The sequence below is a fragment of the Mustela erminea genome, chromosome 12 (assembly GCF_009829155.1).
Source record: "Mustela erminea isolate mMusErm1 chromosome 12, mMusErm1.Pri, whole genome shotgun sequence".
Lineage (NCBI taxonomy): Eukaryota > Metazoa > Chordata > Mammalia > Carnivora > Mustelidae > Mustela > Mustela erminea.
In genome coordinates, this window is record NC_045625.1 from 1,836,095 (window position 1) to 1,850,801 (window position 14,707).

The 14,707-nt window shown below is 65.2% G+C and overlaps 1 protein-coding gene and 1 long non-coding RNA gene across 6 annotated transcripts in view; both read left to right on the top strand.

Moving 5' to 3' along the window:
• RXRA (retinoid X receptor alpha) overlaps nucleotides 1-3,380 on the top strand; it is a 114,606-nt gene extending 111,226 nt beyond the window's left edge. For all 4 annotated transcript variants that reach the window (XM_032308993.1, XM_032308991.1, XM_032308990.1 and 1 more), the window contains exon 13: nucleotides 3,370-3,380. The gene's annotated coding sequence lies outside the window, so the exon portion shown is untranslated. The remainder of the gene's footprint in view (nucleotides 1-3,369) is intronic.
• A 10,125-nt stretch (nucleotides 3,381-13,505) lies between these two features.
• Nucleotides 13,506-14,707, top strand: part of LOC116571043 — a 30,788-nt gene continuing 29,586 nt past the window's right edge. For both annotated transcript variants that reach the window (XR_004277665.1, XR_004277666.1), the window contains exons 1-2: nucleotides 13,506-14,048; nucleotides 14,239-14,303. This is a non-coding gene — a long non-coding RNA (uncharacterized LOC116571043). The remainder of the gene's footprint in view (nucleotides 14,049-14,238; nucleotides 14,304-14,707) is intronic.

A 14,707-nucleotide genomic window follows, 5' to 3' on the forward strand; every position in this document is an offset into this window, starting at 1 on the left:
TTGGGCTTCTTTCTGCCAGGCTGACCCCCAGGGGTGGTGGGCATCTCCCCGCAGCCCCAGACTTCTGGACACTCGAGGCAGAACAGACCACCCCGAGCAGGGGCCCGGCTGTGGGCAGCCTAGGGGGCTAGAGTGGGGGTCCTACACTGGGGTGGGGGCTCCTTCCCAGGTAGCTCTCATGGACCAGCCTCGACGGTCTTGAAGAGGGAGAGTCCGGGCTTGGCCTGGCGAAGACCTGGTCCCCCGGTTCCCAGCTGGTAAAGGGGGGAGTCCCGGCACCTCCGTGCGACCCCCTGCACTGGGCATTTCTGGGAACACGTGGCCTCGCAGAACTTCGCTCCCACCTGCCACGTGCCCAGCTTCGTCCTCCCGGTCCTACCCCCCGGGACGGGGCCTCCCCCAATGCATGTCTGGGCCGTTGTGTCTGCTGCTGAGGGAAATGGGGCCCTGCTCTCCGGCCTGCGGTGGGAGGGACTTTGGGCTCCCCAGGGTTCCCAGCTAGAATCAAAGCCCGAGACCGGCCCCCCCACCACCGTGCCTTTCCCACCCGTGCCCCCCCACCCCTGCCTGTCGCCTTTCCCCAGGAAAGGCTGAGTGGTCTGGGTGGGGGACGTCCCATCTCCCCACTCTGAGGGCACGAACAGTGTGTCATAGTCACCTGGCCTGTCTCACTGCAGGCCCCAGTTCAACACTGAGTGGTAGGCCCCGGCGTCCGTGTCCCATGTCCTCCGTGTCCCCCACGTCTGGGGCAGGACGTAGTATATCCACCCTCTCCCGAGGGAGACCCCAGGTCAAGTGCCACGTGGCACAGGAGGGTAACACGGGGCTGGGATGTAGCTTCGCGCACCTGGTAGCACAGCATGAGGGGTCCGAGGCTCAGCGGGAGCCCTTCATGGTGCCCCACGGTCAGGGCCATGTGCGGTCTTCCCCACTTGCCCTCGGGGTCCAGGGGCTCTCTGGGTGGGTACGGGGTCCCGTGTCCTCCCTCTCCTGGCCATCTGCGTGGCTTCTGTTGCCCACAGGTGCCGTGTCCAGCGACGCTAGAAAATCGACCTTCTTCTGAAATGCGCAGCTTCACGCTGGCCCAGTTTGGACACCTGGAGGGCCCTGGACCGGGAAAGGGCATCCAGCGTGGGCTCCGGGCTCCCTCACCTGGCCCAGTTCTGGGCCGTCCCTGCCGCCGCTTCCAGCCCCTGCAGCCCCTGGTATGGGCAGGAGCGAAGGGGCCAGAAGGCAAGTCTGGCCCGGGTGGTCTTGAGGCCGGGCGGGGTGGAGGCACCAGTGTCTCAGAGGAGAGACCGGCACCCTGCTGGGAATGGGCGGCCGTGCACCTTCCCCTCCCCTGGCATGTCCTCCTCTCCTAGCCTGTCTCCCAGCGGGGTGTACCTGCTCCCGGGAGCCTGAGCTCACACCTCATCACACGCGCCCACCCCTCTGGCTCCGTGCGGAGGCACACCCGGGCCAAGCCTGGACGGAGCCCCTGGGAGCTGGGCGGCTGTCGCTGTCACCCCTGCTCTCGTGCTTGGGGCTGAGCCAGGACTTTCCCATCTTTTGGGCACGTCCGAGGAGGCCGGGGGGCGGGCACCCAGTTGGCGAGGAGGGAGATGGGTATAGAGGGAGTAGGAGAGCCTGCTCAGGACTCGGACGTAGTGGCTCTGAGCCCCCCACCCGCGTGTGCCCCTGCTTTTGGGAGGAGGCTGGGCCCTGTTGACTCCTGCCCCTGGGACTCCCACCCTCTCGCACCAAACCCTTTCAGCAGCTGCCCTGGCACGGGCGTTGGTGGACTCTTCAGAACCAGGGAGGCCAAAACGGGGTGCCAGATGGCACAGGGTCTGCTCAGACGTGTTCACTGTGCCATGGGGGACTGTGGACGTCCTCCTGGGGCCTCGCAGCCGAACTCCGGGGGACGATTCAGACTGCCCTGGAGAGAGCACCCAAGGTTAGCATCTGAGCCACTTCACAGATGTGAGGGCTGAGCTTGGTGAGCCCCTGCCCCTTGCCCCATGGTGACGTCCCTGAGGGTGCCCGTTGGCTGGTGTGTCTATCCTCCACGGAGAGCCTGAGCCCCTGGGGAAGAGCCCCACCCCTGCAGAACCAGGCGCACACCTGGTGCTCAGTGCGCATGAGAGAGAGCACAGCACATGTGCCTGGGAGCCTGGCAACTGCAGCCGGGGACCACGCTGCTGCCTCAGGGCCTTTGCACCTCCCTGTTCTCTGGCATCTTTCTGTCTTGCTCCTCTCCGGTGTCGACTCCTAGGCAGGGCCTTCTCTGAGGGAATGTTCAGGATGCCCCCACCTTCCCCTCTCTCCTCTCTCCTCCCTCTGTCTTTCTTCCTCAGGCTGGGAGGCAGCTGGTCTGTACTCCATGCTGTCTCCACTGGCCCCAAAGCAGGGAGGTATGTTTTGTTCCCAGCTGTGTCCCTGCTGCCTGGGGTTGGCCTAGCACACGGAGGCTCGGATCTGGCCTGGGCCTGGGGGACCTGGGGGAGCTCCTGCTGGTGGGAGGGACCCTTGCATCCCCCATGACCGGCTCCCTGGGACCCTATCCTTGCTGTCCTGGGAGCAGGGAGAAGCAGGCATGGGTCCCGCGGAGCAAAGGGGCGCAGAGATTGTGAAGGGCATGACAGGGAGGAGCAGAGGGCCTGGCTTTGAAGAGGGGGTGCTGCCAGCCCCAGCGGGAGCGCCCCCCCGCCACCGTGTGCCTGCTGGGGCCGCGGCCGTTGGTGATGGGGTGTCTCGGAGCTGCCACGTGGACGCTGCCGGCTGTCCTCCCCGTCTCCGTGCGCGCTCAGGAAATGAACATTTTTCTCCTCCTTTTCTGGGCCTCTTCCCGGGGAGGCTGGGCCTGTGGGAGGAGAGGCGGGCCCTGGGCTGAGCACTGTTGCCCATGACCCCCCCAGCTCCATGGGCTGGGGCTGGCTGGGAGCCCTCACGGTCCCCCGTCCCCGCCCCGACTGCCCTCCCCCACCAAGACACGTCCTGACTGCGCCTGCCCTTGGGCCTGTGTGTGGACTCGCTGGGGGCCTGGGTCCCCAGTGGGTTTGGGGATGCAGCCATGGTCAGCGGACGTTCGGAGGGTAGGGATCTCCAGAAACCCCTAGACTCCTGGGACGTCCTCAGCACAGACTGGGGCTCGTGCAGGGCCCGCTAGCTGGTGGCCTCGGCTTGCCCACCTGTGTGACGAGCAAGGCACTCCGAGAGCGGCCAGTGGTAGTGCGGTGGGTGTAGACGAGCGGTGGGGCTCGGGCTTCCGGCTCGGCCACATCTCGGCTGCGTGGCCTCATGCAAGTGGTTTTCCCCCCATGCAGGGGGAGCTACTGGACGCACCGCCCCGAGGGGAGAGATGGGGCCGCTGCTTAGACTGTTCAGAGGCCAGTGGGGCTGCCTCTGGGGACCCGAGCTCCGTGGCACTTGCCCTGGTGGGCAGCCTGAGCCCCGGGGCAGAGGGGACCTCGGATCCTGGCTGCCGGACTGGAGCCCCGAAAGCGGGTGTGGGGCAGGCACGCACGGGGCCTCCCTTCCGCCGGCGCTCCGTGTCAACCCCAGGACAGGCCATCGCAAGTGTGCCGGGAGCCGTGGCCTGGACGCCACCACTTCTCCTCCACGGGAGGACTCCGCTGCCCAGGGGGCGGGAAGCACTGGCCCTGCTGACTCCTCAGGGCTGGATCCTGTAGACACAAAGTGCCCCGGTCCTGGCAGGACTCCGCCGGGGCCCAGAGCCACGAGTCTCGGGCAGGGAAGCGCTGAACTCGGAGGGAGGGCCGTGGCCATTCTGACTCTTGTTCCTGCTCCCCGTCCCTCCCCCCTACTCCCCCTCCCGGCCCCCCACCCCGCGGGGTTTGACTCATCCGCCCTTGTAAACGCGCTCTGGAGCACACTCCGGAATGGGAAAGAATTCTCTGTCTTTGTGGAGTTTTATTTAGGAAATACAGAAACCAGGTGGACAAAATGATCTGCATCTGGGTTTTAGAACACGTGTGAAATGTATTGAAAAAAATGCCTCGGTGTGGCCTTTGGTTCTCCTCTCTAGGGGAAGGGAAAAGGGCTTTGCATCCCGTGTGTGGGGGACGGCCAAGGCAGGCCCTCAGGAAGCTTCTGTCGCTTTCCTACAAGGTCAGCTGCAGGAGCTGGTTGAGGGGATGAGCCCCGCCTCCCCCACGGCACAGGGGGTGGGGGGTGTCCCCCTCCCTCGGGGCTTCCACGCTGACCCCCCAGGCCAGGCGTGGGGGGGAGGGGCTGCCATCCAGCCTCAGCCTGTGCCCACAGCGGAGCAGGCTTCCTCCTCCGGCTGTCTGTGGGTCCCCCAGAGGCCAAGGAGCCGCGGAGGGACTGGGCCGTGTGAGGCTGTGAAGACCCTGGGCCCGCTCATCAGCCCTGCTCTCTCGGGAGCCTGCTCACGGGGAACCAGGGTCTTCGGGTCCGACCCTCCGTCTCTGCCGGGCCACGGCGTGCCGGGCATTGCCCTCGCAGAGACCCAGTTCTCCACCCGGATGGGGCTCTCCGGGCCTGGCGTCCTCACTGCGGGTCTCGTCCCCAGGGCTTAGCCTCATTTCCCAGCAACTCCGTGGGGCCGGCCTCTTCCCCAGATGATTCTAGGACTGACCCCTTCCTCCAGCACCCTCTGACTCGAGTCCCGTGGGCTGCCAGAGCTCTCAACTCCTTGGGGTACTGACGCCCCTTCCCCAGTCGGGTCCAGGCCTCCAGCCAGGGGAAGGTGGGGGGTGCATGCTGTCCCGGGTCTCGGGGGGCTAAACCTACTGGTGCCAAAGGCTTGGAGGAGCCTGGGAGCGAGAGTCTCCGGATGTCCCACCTGCCATGCCGAGGTCCCAGGTTCTCCCAACCACACCCTTGACCTTGGCCTGCCGGCTCGTCCTGCCGGGTGTCCGGCCATCTGTGGAAGCCAGGCACACTGATCATCTGTGACTATGGGTTTGGGCCTGGGTGCTCTCCAGTGCCACCTCCCCGTAGGCCTCCTGGCTTTCACTCCTGGGCTCCCACTGCCTGCTCCTGGCCCTCGGGTGTCTCTTGTCTTTCTCCAGAACATGAGTGGTGAGTGGGGTTGAGGGTAACCACCCAGACAGACCCTGGCTCCTCACAGCTACCATTCCGCCCCTTCCACATGCTCCTCTCCCACTCGTTCCCAGACAGAGCTGCAGCCACTGAACCCCCACACAGACCCGGACAGTGGGGGTGGCAGGCGGGCCCAGTGTCCTGGACTTGAGGGTGCTTTACTGCCATCTTCCCAGGGAGCTGGTGGCTCTCTGCAGGCGGGGGTGTGGTGGTGGCAGGAGATCCTGCTGAGAGGGGGACAGATGACCAGGGCAACCAGGCAGGGGTCCTGAGGCCCCTGGTGGGGTTAAGGGTCCTCCCATGGGCCTTGCCCACAGGCTGGGCGGCCGGAGTGATGAGTCTGAGCAGGGCGCTGGGTGCAGCCGACAGGGCCTCGGATGCCCTTTCAAGTGTTTGGAGAGAGGAAAAGCTTCTTGTTTTAGTTTGCTCATGGGTTGGCAGGAAAGTGGCCTCGGGCAGCTTACAAAGCTGCAGTAAATCCTGCCTGAGCCAGGAACCGAATTTGGGAAGTGTCAGTGAAGGGGCGGGAGCCGCTGGTGTTGGCTAGGGCAGGGATCCCTTGGGGCTCGTCTGTCTGCTGGGGAAGGTGGGTCTCCCGGCCCGGCTCTGACTCACCTTGGGGACGGCGTGACCAGACTCAGTGGCTGAACTCGGGAGGGCAAGTGGCCACGTGGTGTCTGAGCCAGAGTAACCAGCGCTCACCCGCCCATCGGAGCGGAACCTCCCCGGCTGGGGGCCGGCGTCCCTATGCACGCCGCGAGCTCGCTCCGACAAGCCTCAGTTCCACGTGGGGTGAGCCCCCTCGCTAACCCTGTTTCCCTGCAGAACCCTATTTTCTCAAGACACCTGTTCCTCTCGCAGCACACACGTTGGTGTTTGATGGGAAACAAGGCTTTGGTCACACTGTTGATTGTCAAAGGAAAGAAAAGCGAAGCCAACATAGGGGGTTGAGGTAGAGACTTTAACCCTCTGCGCTACGGACGGTGTGCTTGTGCCCCCCCAACCCACCCTATTCAAATCATGAAGCACCAACCCCCAACGCGACTGTATTTGGAGATGGGCCTTTACGGAGGTAATTAAGGTTAAATGAGGCCCTCCAGTGGAGCCCGCGTCCTGTGGATCGACCTCCGGAGGGGAGACATGGTCTCTCTGTCCCCCTCCCTCCCTGCCACGTGAGCACACAGCAAGAAGGTGGCCACCTTCAAGCCAGGAGGAGAGCTGGCACCAGACAGCGAATTGGTTGGGACCTTGATCTTGGATTTCCGGTCTCCGGAACTGGGAGAATAAATTTGTTAAGCCCCTGGGGCTGTGAGGCGGTCTGCGCAGAAAAACCCAGGGTGCCGACACCCGCATGCTTAGCAAAGATAATGCAGCCCGATCTGTGGCTTTGGTTGAGCAAATGTAACCACGAAGCCCTGGAGTAGCCAGGGAAGAACTTGAGATGCTTCCGACGATCTGGAAATGTAGAAAAGAGAGGGGCGCCGTTATCCCACCCGAATGCGGGCACGTTGCCCATCACAGGAACCTAGGAGTGAATCCATTAAAGGCTCCTGGGAGCCCAGCGCTCCCGTATTCGAGTAGGACCTCACATGATCAGCGAAGGTGTGGAAGTGAGGCACAGGTCCTCAGTGCGGCGGGCGTCTGTCTGGGATTGTTGCACGGTTTGAACACCCCGTGGGGAGCGTACGGCCCGGGCTGCACGCCACGAGCACACACTCAGCATCCCGACAGCACACGCCCATCACCTCATCCCGCCCGGGGGGAGGAGTCGGGGCACAGCTGGGTCCTCCGCAGGGCTCCCACAAGGTGTCGGCGGGGCCTGGCTCTCATCTGAAGGCTTGACTGGGGAAGGACCAGTTCATGTGGTTGCTGGGAGCATGTGGGTCCTTGAGGGTCATCACATGAGGCCTTCAGTCTCTTGCTGGTTGTTCCAAGGCCACTCCCACATTTCTCAGTACGCGTTACGGCGGCCTCCACTTCCAGGTACCAAATCCCTCCTTCCTTCGCTGCGGTGCCTCCTAAACACCACCACACGATCAGCGGCTCAGAACAACGCACATTTATCACGTCGTGGGCCCTGTGGGTCGGGCAACCGGGCAGACCAGTCCAGCAGCTGGTCCTCTGTTTGGGGTTTAAGGCTGCTACCAAGGTGTCTGCTGAGTCCGGGGTCTCATCTGGAGGTTCAGCTGGGGAAGGAGCCCCTTGAGAGCTCACATGGTTGCTGGCAGCTCTCAGTTCCTTGTGCTGTGGGATGGGGGCGGGGGGCTCCACTTCCTGTAGGCTGCTGGGTGGGGCCAGCCTCCGTGCCTAGCTGGCGCTAGCCAAGGGCCACCTGCAGTCCACTACCTCCCCACACAGCACCGGTTTCAGCAAAGTCAGCCAGAGTCAGAGCTTCAGCCAGAGAGACAGGACAGTCCTGGGTAACGTGGCCACAGAAGGGGCACGTGCAGCTTTGCGACGTTCTCTCGGTTAAAGACCACCCACACTGGGGGAGGGGCTTACCCAGGAGCACCAGTTCTAGAAGGTAGGAAATTGGGGGCCATCCGAAGCGCATCCTCCTCAGTGGGGCCGGCACCGTCGGAACTGGTCGCCCTCCGTGCAGCCCTCAGATGCCTCCTGCCTTCCTCGTCCTACTCTGCGGCCTGGGAGGCTGAACTCTAGGGGCCGCCTGTTGGGCCTGCTTGGTGGGAGGTGTCGGCAGGAGATCAAAGGAAGCAGCGAGGGCTGTGACCCCCACTTACCCCGCCCCCACTCTACTTCCTTGCCTGGCTGTCCTGTAGGGTCACAGCTCATCAGGAGGCCCTTCCTCGGGGACCCCAAACTCTTGGGTTCTCGTCCTGAGGCTCCCTGCCCGCCCTTTGCTCTGGCATATCTGGAGATGGCAAAGGTTTTCCTTCGCAGTCACCTGCCTCGGACTCTTCCTCTGGACCCTGGGGGTTTGTCATCTGTGTCCTCCCGACCCAGGCCATTGTGTCTGGGGTGGCCCTCTTGGAAAGTTATTGCCCAGCGTGTGCCGTCTCCAGTTCTTGTGGCTCCCATCACCCGTCTCGTAGAGGGCCGCGCTGTGGCGGTTGGCCACAAAGTCGGGGCTGAGGTAAAGCAGTGCTCTTTGGGGCCATTTTTCCACTTAACATCAGCTCCCCACTGCAGAGGCTGTGCCTCCTGCGAGCCTGGCTTGGAGCCCCCGTGCACAGTGGGCTGGTGCTTCCCTCCGGAAGCTGGAGAGACCACCTTTTCTCACCCCTAGTGAGAGGGAAACTGAGGCTCGCAGTGGGGAAGGGACCTGGCAAAGGGCAGTGGGCCCGGGGGCTGTTCCCTGACCTCGGACTCCCCGGAGCACAAGAGGAAGAGAGGAGGGGGCCCGGGAGAGGGCCAGCAGGGCGGGGGGGAGGGCCCAGTGGGGGAGGGGCCGCACACAGGAACCCTCGCCCTGGGCTTCTGCAGGCAATTTCATTCCCTGTGTGGTGGAGGTGCAGAGCGGCATCCCGAAGTTAAAATCAAGTTCGTTTTACATACCAGACAGTCATATGTAGCCCCTAGAACTTCCTGTCTGTCTCCCCAGGGACCTCATGAGCTCGGGCAGCCCGGCCTGATCCTGGGCTCAAGGAGAAAGCAGGGCTCACCCTCCAAAGCCGAGCATGACGAGGACCAGCAGGGCCCGGCGTCCCCCTGAGGGCTTGACCTTGGGTTCAATGGGACAGAAGCCAGGGACACACTCTTCCTTCCAGAGCCGGACCACGTCAGGGTAGGATGATGGCAGATGTCCCACTGCCCAGCTGCTGAGGGCCAGGCAAAGTCGCTCAGCTTCTCCTTCTGTCCAATGGGAACAAAGACCCAGCGCTGTGCGTCTCACTGGATGAGAAATAAGGGTCAGGTGGCAGGATGGCAACCCAAGGCTCTACGAGGTGTGGGGTGGGGGCTGTACCCATGGTAGGATCCCTGGGGCCACGTTGCCTAGGGCCCCGGATGTCGTGTGCCCTGCTGGGGGAGGTGGCCGCGCTGCCTCACGGGTTCTGAAGAGGAACACACCCGTGGGCTCCGACCTGGCGGCTCTTTTCGGGGAGGGGGCTGCGAGCCCGCGAGACGCGTGCAAACACGTTCCCGCTGATGCTGAGACGCCCGAGGAACACCGCACCGGTCTCTCGATGGGAAGACGGAGAAGCAGACGGTGGTGCGTGTAGATCAGCAAACCCCAGCGACAAAAGTAAATGATCTTCAGCAGCTGAAGAGGCAACACAGCCACGGTTCTCGGGGGACAGGGGATGGAGGGGACACAGCGGGGCCGGAAAGGAAGGAAGACAGGTCCTGGGGGCAAGGCTGAGGGTGGGGAGATGGGGGCATGTGGCTGCAGCCCAAAGTGGTTTCGAAACCATTGGTGGTGGTTTAGTCCTTAGCCCGGGCGGTGGGAGTGGGAAAGCGGAGGGCCTGCTTACTCTGCGGAATAAGGTAGGCCTGTACCAAGACTTCACGGGTCTGGCACCCGGGCAGGGAGTACAGAGAGGTCCCTCCCCTCATACTCACCACCGATCTGCAGCAGGAGCACTCTTGCTGCCCCGGTGACAGCCGGGCCTGCCGAGTTACAGCAGAGAACGAGCGGGAGACACTTCCCAACACCCCTTATGGCTGCTGGGGCCGTGCAGCCCAGGTCAGGCCAACAGAATGCAGGTGGGCACGTGGATACAACGCCACCTTGACCCTGGGCCCTGGGCCCTCCCGGGAAAACCCCCACGCTCTCCCTTCCTTCCCCAACTGGACGTTGGTGCCCGGGGCGCCTTGGGCAAATCACACATCAGCCTTGGTCAGCCTGCGTCCCCGGACCACTGCCGGCCTGGAGGACGAGCTCACCAGTCCTCTTGATGGCTGGATGTTACATGACAAGAAGTGAACTTTTATTTTCTTAAGCCATTGAGATTCAGGCTTTACGTATGACATCCAGGGTCGGCAAACCATGTCCTGGGAGCTCCACGGGGCCTGTTGGCTTCTTGTGTGTGGCCCTGAGTTCAAAATGGCTTTCTTTTTTCATAGACATTTTGTTTTTATTTTGTTACTTTTTTTTTTTTTTTAAAGATTTTGATTTGAGAAGCAGGGAGAGAGAAGGCGTGCGTGCACGAGTGGGGAGGGGGGCAGGGGCAGAGGGAGGAGCAAGCCCACGGCTGAGGTCACAGCCCGAGCCCAAGGCAGACACTCCCCCGACTGGCCACCCCGGTGCCCTGCAGGACTGCATTCTGATGGGTTACAAACCTGCTGACCTGCTGTCTCCAGTGTTGTCTCTTGGCTTCGCAAGTTCACACCCGGCTTGTCAAGCAAAGGCCTGCGACATCCAGGACTGCTCAGGGAGAGCCCTCTCAGAAGCCGTCTCTGAAACCTGGCTTCGGGGGCAACTCGATTATCTGGGGGCGAGCCCAGGAAGCGTGGGCAGGGAAGTGGGGGAATCGACCAGGAAGGCTACCGCTAGGAGAACCGGGGGCGCAGGCCACGAGGGACTTTGGAGGATGACGCTGAACGCGTCTCAGAGCGTCCCGTGTGGCGGGTGAGGAAGCCGGCGTCATCCTCCACCCCTCCCTGCCCTGGCCGAGGCTGCCTCCAGGCCCTGGTCCGCCAGGCCCTCCTGTCCTCCCAGCGCGGCGGGCCGGGCTGGACGCTGCCATCGAGGAAGCCAAGAGAAAATCCATCCAAGAGTTTTGGGTCAGAGAGGGCCTTGGGGGCAGATGGCATTGGCAAAAACGATTTTGACAGGCAGACCTCTGCTGGACACGTGAGGAAACAGGCCCGGGCAGGTGAGGACACATGCCGCCGGTCGTAACAGCAGCGGCCAGAGAACCACGTGTGGCTAGGCCGGCTGACTGCAGCTCCTGGCCTGGCCCTGGCTCCGGCTCCTCTCGCTGTGCTGGGGGCTGGCAGTTCCACGCCCACCTGCGGCGCTGGCACCGAGATCACATCAGGAGCCGCCCGGTGCCTCGGCTCCTCCAAAGCCGAGAGACCAATCACTGCGTCAGGAATACACTCACGGACACACTCACGGGCCGGAGACTCCATTAAGCTCGACTCAGACCCAGGGCCCGGAGCCTAACGAGTCCCAGAAGCTCAGGAGAGGCCTTCGGATGTGGATTTTCCATGGAAGGCCGGGGTGATTTCAGCCTCGTACCAACGCTGGGCTGGTGCGGTGGGTGTGAGCGTCACATTCCCACACACTCCTGGGTTCTGGAATTAACGTCTTGGTTCATGGTCCCGTGGGCTGGAGAGTTGATCCAGGGATAACCACCACCGGCTCACGAACTCACAGGATTCCTGGGGCTGGGTGGCGCCCCAGAGAAGCCTCTGCTCCATCTTCTTGGTGCACAGAGGGAGACAGTGGCGCAGCGTGGGGAGGGCATGCGGGTCTCAAAGCAACTTCGTAGTAGGACGGAGCCCATTCCTCCCGGATGGCCGTTCCCAACAGCCCCAGCACCAGACGCCCCATGCAGGGCCTCCTGCCCCCTCTAGGTCGCAGAGGTTGGGGAGAGCCCAGGGTGGCCTGGGTCAGGCGCGGAGGGAGGGGCTGGGCCTGGGTGCGCGCTCTGGGGGACACTGGGAGGACAGGGTGGGGGCGCTGTCCTGCCTCCGAGGACAGCCCTCAGACCCATTCTGTCCCGCGCTGGGTCCTCCCTCTCTGGGTGCCCATGCCGCCTTCCAGGAGGGTCCCTCGAAGGTCCCCTCTCCGCCAGCTCACGGAGAACGGCTCCTTGCACAGCGCACGGCTCGACGGCTCCACCCGCAAAGCTGCCCCCCCCACCCCGGCCCCGGGATGAGGACCGGCTGCCCCCTGGGGCAGGGGGTCTCAGGCCCTGTCCTCCTGGCAGGACGGACTGGGGCCACGTGCACGGGGCGCGGACGGTCCCCACGGGCCAGTGTGCGCGGCCGCCGCGGGAAGCGCCGGCGCCCTGGGCAGTTCTGCGCGTCCAGTCCGCGCCGGGCTGCTCGTGCTCGGGGCTCCTGCACGCCGACGCGCGCGGGCACGTGGGGCGCCCCCAGGGCGGGTTGGAGGCACGGTCGTGGCCCCCCAGGGGCTCCCCCGAGCCCTGCCCCAGCGGCGCGGGGCCCCCTTCCTCCGTGGGTGCGGGGCAGGGCTGACCTCGCTCGCAGCTGTCTTGCGCGGTCGTGCGCCTGCGCCGTGGCCCCCAGCATGGCAAACTCTCGCCTCCAGCCACGCCGCTGCGGACCCTTCGGAGCGCCCCACGCCCTCAATACGAACGATGCACCGATGACCTGGGGCGGGGGTCCTCGTTCCCAGCCGGTGCCTGGCTCAGGTCGCACGGACACGCTGACCTCGGGGAGGGCGACCCCCAGATCTGCGTCGTCCCCACCACGGTGCACAGCCGCTCTCCCAATTCGTTTCCTTCGGACACCAGGGTGGGGGCCTGCGCGGCGCGGCGGGCCCGGCTCAGCTGGCGCGTCGCGCCCCCGCGGCCCCGCGCTCCGGGCGGGGACAGCATGGCGGCGCCCAGGCCCTTCTACCACCTGACCCGGAAGTGCTTCGCGGCGCTTCCGGCCGCTTTCCACGGGCGAGGTCAGGTCACGTGGTGGACGCCGCTGCGAAGGAGGCCGGGAAATGTGCGGGCGGCGGCTCCCTGCCGTCGAGGCCCGGCGCGGGCTCGGCCTTCTGCGTCGCGTTTCGTGGCCGCGTGATGCCCGTCTGAGGACGCCCGCGGCCCCGGGAGCGCCGAGCCGCGCGTCCCGCCCCGGAGCCAGGTGAGGGCGCGGCGGGACGACGGCCACGTGCGGGGACGGCGGGGGCGGGGGCGGCGGGGGCGGCGGGGGCGGCGGGGGGCGGCGCGCTCTCCCGCGGCCCAGGCTCCGCCCCTTCCGGCCGAGCGGGAGCAGCTGTGCCGCCGTCGGGGGGCCTGGGCCGCGGGGCCGCCGCTCGTCCGGTGGGCGTCGCGGGTGGAGGCCGGCGGAGGAGCGGGACAGCTCCGTGTGCGGAGACGGGGCGGCCGCGGGCCGGAACCGTGGCTGGGCTCCCGCGCGCGGCGTCCCGGGCGGTGGCGAGGGCGGCCTTGGGCTTCTCGGGGTCCTCGGCGGGACGCGCGGACGCAGACTGCTCGCCGCGCGTCCACCGCGGCCGTTTGGGGACCCGCGGTGGGTGCGGCGGGCCGGTGTCTGGGCCGTGGCTGGGGGCAGCGGCCGCACCTCCCACCGCTGACTTGCGGGCGGGCTGCCGTCGGGGCTGCGGCCGTCCCGCGCTCGCTGTGGACGCGGTGGGGGCGCGGGGCGGACGCGCGGGCGAGTGCGCTGTCAGCTCGTGACTGGACTCTGCGCGCGGGGAGCCGGCCCCGAGGGGGTCAGCGGAAGAGGACACGCCGCGCGGTGGGGGGACCGCAGCCTTGCGGGCCACCGGCCGGGTTCGCATCCGCCTGCGGCTGCCGGAGGTCGGGGGCGCTCGTGCAGCCGGCGTGCCCCGCGGTCGGTGGGTGATGCCCGCTCCTTGCGCGGTTTGGGGAGGGCTCGTTGGAGATCCGCGGCAGGAAGACCGTGGCGTGCGGGAGTCAGTGCCTTGCTGCGCCGCCGCGTTCCCTGCACGGGGCTCCAGAGCCTGGGCTGTGGCCGTCGGGGTCTGTTCCTTCCAGATGCCGGTGCCTAGACTACCACGGGGAGCACTGCCCTTCCGCGGGTTCTGGGGAGACAGCGGACCTTGCAAACGGTCAAGCCCGTAGTTGAGCATGGAAACGCGGGGAGGACGCTGAAGTCCTTAGACATGGTGACAGCGGCCATTTAGAGGACACGGCCGGCGGGGACCGGAGAATAAATGCCAGCTCCTCGCGAGGAGTTTTGGGCTTTGCTGCTGGATGTGGCGGAGCACAGGTCTCTGCTCTGGTCTGAATCCTCCTCTCCCACGTGAGTTGTCGTGAGAGAGCGCTTCTGGGATCCGCCGGCCTGCGTCCACACCGGACTCCACCACCTGGGATCCCGGAGGCCTTACCGACCCCCCAGAACTCCCGTTGGTAACATGAGGGCCGTGATGGTGCTTACCCTGTTGGGCTGTTGGTGCGGGGGCGGCGGGAAGATGGTGGGAATCCGCGGAGAGAGCTGGCCCAGAGCACCGAGCCCGGACCTGGGCCGGGGGGCGCTCGGCCAGGGCACCCCAGGGTCACAAGAAGCGAGAATCTCTCATCACTGTGTTTCTGTGTGCAGCGCGCTGCCCTGGCCGGGCCTGACCTGTGCGCACCCGGAGGCTGGGCTCTTGGACCCCAGCTCAGGTGAGAGGAACCTTCCGGGAGAGTGTCTGTGTGTCGTTGCCTCCTCTGACGAGCTGTGGGACTCGTGGTTGCCTCCTCCGCCCGTTGTTGGGAGAAGACGCGGCTCCTTCATTTTCCTTGTCTCTGCTCGTTTGCGTGCTTGTTTCCTGGGTCTCTGTTCCCCCCGTGAATGAAGAAGGGGCTTCATTATAGTCTGAGCTAAACCCAGGCTCCTTCTGCGGCCAGAAGTATGGCCCTCTGTCAGGGACCACAGGGGCGGGCATTTACTGAGCCCAGAGCCTGGCACCCAGCAGAGTCACCCGCAGACTGAGCGCCTGGTGGAAATACTGAGCCCACGAGGCGAGAGTGTGTTTTTTCCTCTTTATAGTTGATCCCTCAACCACGTACGACTCCTTCCGGGAGTC